Source organism: Gavialis gangeticus, unplaced genomic scaffold (genome assembly GCF_001723915.1).
Source record: "Gavialis gangeticus isolate Ggan-Ray unplaced genomic scaffold, GavGan_comp1, whole genome shotgun sequence".
NCBI classification, from domain to species: Eukaryota; Metazoa; Chordata; order Crocodylia; family Gavialidae; genus Gavialis; species Gavialis gangeticus.
This window is the reverse complement of record NW_017729024.1, coordinates 130,987,286-130,990,465: the sequence shown is the minus strand read 5'-3', so window position 1 is coordinate 130,990,465 and position 3,180 is coordinate 130,987,286. Positions and strand designations below refer to the sequence as shown.

The following is a 3,180-nucleotide window of genomic DNA, read 5'->3' as shown; positions in this document are numbered from 1 at the left end:
AAAAAAAAAAAAAAAAAAAAAAAATCCTTTAAAGAACTGCAGAGAAGGGAAGTTTGAGGCTCTGTTAATAGGGCTTTTTTGTTTTGTTTTTTTATTTTATGGCAGGAGGGTGCAGTGCCTGGGGTTTAAAAAAAACAAAAGCCAAGCTGTAGTAGTGTGCAATTTTTATTTACATGCATGTATATTGGAAAGTGCACATTATGTGCAATACTTTATTTCAATCAGCTATTTTTCTGCTGCTTGCATTACAGAAAGATTTTTGTCTAGGAGCTGTCAGTAGATCTTTGAACATGCTGCTGCTGTTCTTCATGGAGAATTCTTCAAACATTAAAGGACAAGTACCAGCTGTGTAGTTCCATCCATTGCTCCTTTTCCTTTTGGAAGTACCATGGCAGAAATACAGGTGCTTAGATACAGCAATTGTTAGGGCTAGTGACAGGGACACTGAGGATGCTTGGAAGAAAAATAATCTGGTATCATACCATTCATTAGGAAATGTTTGGTTCAATTATTAGAATGAGATATATAACTGAAATTCATTAAATAAACTATTGACAAGTGAGTCCTGGAATTTGTCGTTTCTTTTTTTCATCCTATGCCTTGTATTAGATAGGAAAATAACTAGACTTCAGATTAAAGAAAAGTTACTTATTGACAGCCTCAAGATGCTGAAGCAGTGAGAATACAGGGAAGGAGGTTGGGGGGGGGTATTATTTAAATGTAATGCATTTCCTCCACTGGCAGGCAAGTCAGAGTTAACAGCTGACATTTGCTTAGCTGAAGGCAGAACGCAAATGAAACTCAAGACAACTATGCCAATATTCAATGGTCCAAGTTATTTCGCCAGCAGATACCTGGAGGAACACAACCCTGTCAGTGCTTATAATGAAGAAATACTAGGTTTTCTGTACATGGGAGAAACAAAATATGCCTCTCCCCTACCATCCCATAATTAGTTCAAGTGCAATTCCTGTATGTCTGTCATACAACCCTAATTTAACCAAGATCACTCAATGAACCTGGTCATAGTGAGCCTGCTGATTGCAAGTGAAGAAAACCTAGAGGACCAATCTCAGTTGAAAAACAGGTCTAGGAAAGGACCAGCTAACACAAAAAGCAAGTAAAGGTATCATGAATATTAACAGCAAACGTGTCAGAAGTGCTGTTTGCTGAAGGTGTTCAGTTGGGCACCAATTCCCATTATCAACATCAGATAATTTAGACTCTGTGGTAGGTCATATATTTGAAGACTCATCAGGAACCCCATTTCTCATACAGTTGTGAAAACTGGGATGAAAAAACATCCATGAAAAAAGATTTTCATTTGGTGTTGGTCGACCAAGCAATGTAGGAGGTATCCTTGAACTAATCTCCTGCAAGATGTTAGGCAGCTAAGACTGCAATTTAACTCAGCCCTTCATCATCCTATGCAAGGGTAGTGACTTCCAACGGTTCTCTTCTTTCAGGCCCATGGATTAATACATCCTGCTGTCAAGACAGAGGCTTGCGTCTTAAGGCTAGCCTCTGCCTTGCGTTTCTTACTGGGCAAATGCATAAGAGGATGATGTTTTAGGGTCCCCCTCACAGACCTCCTGCAAGTTCTGTAAATTAAGCGTGATCCAAAATAGCCAAGTTATTTTCATACATTGACCACTTGGCCCCATTTTGGGAGACAAACCTAGAAATAGTGAGCAAAAGTATTCCTTAATCCATTTTTATTTTCTGGCTTAAAAGCCATCCATTTTCTAATATACTATCACTACTTGAAATGTGAGGACAAAGCAAATCTAGTGATAAACATGCCAGTGAATCTAGGAAGATAGACCTAATTAATAGAGCTGGACAAATTTTGACCCCAAATGTAGCTTTCTTTCTGAAACTAGACTGGTTGATACAAAGTTATTTACATGATCTTCATTAAACCTGCTTTGGGCACTGGGAAGTCAACTAGTTCACTGCTAATAGGGTAGGTTTTGCAGTCAAAAAACTCAATTGCATCTTTTTGCAATACTGGAACACACAATATCACCAAGAATAATGATCAAAGGTGGCTTTACTAACATAAGCATTTTTGTATCAACAAACACATTCACCTCCAAAAAACAAAGATGTATTCCATAACTAACTTAATAGTGGCTTCAGCAAGATAATACTGTGGTTCCTCTGTGTTGCCAGCACAGAGTGGGGAAAAATAAATCATAATGGTAAGAAACTACTAGAGTTCTATAGCCAAAGAACATTATCAACACTTTCTGGAGTCATTTTTCTAGAAAGAGTCTCATGGACCCCCAGATGTGGACACTGGCATCAACTAGATCTGTCACCCACAGAAGAATCCTTAGGAACGTTTTGTAAGTGACAGTTCTCATGACGTAGACTGTGACAAAGACTCTACACTTGTGTACAGAAAAACAAGATTCTTCCTAGAAAAATCTGGAAAAAATTTTGCTGCATCAAACTGTTTGCAAATTATCATGCATCCACATTAAACACTATTTAAAAAAAAAAACAAGGGAAGAACTTCACTGTGAATCTGAGTGAAGTTATCATCAATTGTACCATCCTTGAACATGGATCCAATATAAAGCACACTCAGATCAAGCATCTATTCAATTGCCATAGATTTCAATAAAAAAGTCTATACAACAAAAACTAAGTTTGCTGAATAATCATCTGAAGAAACACTTCCAAAAAAGTCATAGCATGGTCTCCATCACAAAATGAAGCTCTCCGAGACAGAATTACCGATAGAAAGAAAGATGCAATATCACTGTTTCTGAGCATTAAATGCAGTTTCCAGGGTCCAGACCTTTGCAGAGTTTGATGAAGAACTATTTGTAAATGATACTGAGAAGGCAATCATGTCAGGAGCACCAGGGAAGGGTACAGGCAAAACAGTAAATAGCAAAATTTGCATAGGTTGTACTTAAACATTAGTATACAAGATTGCTGGTGAAAGAAGGTACCACAAGACAGGATACTAACATCATAACATTGTATAAAAATCATATGTGAAGTAATTGTAATAATTAAGAAGGAATCTCTCGCTCAAGTGTTGCAGGCAAGACATTCAACAAGTCGTTCAAGAGACTGGAAGTTCTTGCTCAGTATACACACTCAGAGTCAGTGTTCTGCTGGCATAGAAACAACAACTATGGATCTGGTCTTTATTCTACAGCC

General features: G+C 37.7%; 1 protein-coding gene across 1 annotated transcript in view; it reads right to left on the bottom strand.

Moving 5' to 3' along the window:
- Positions 1-3,180, bottom strand: part of SCAMP1 (secretory carrier membrane protein 1) — a 93,724-nt gene that overhangs the window by 79,661 nt on the left and 10,883 nt on the right. The gene's annotated exons all lie outside the window — the stretch shown is intronic.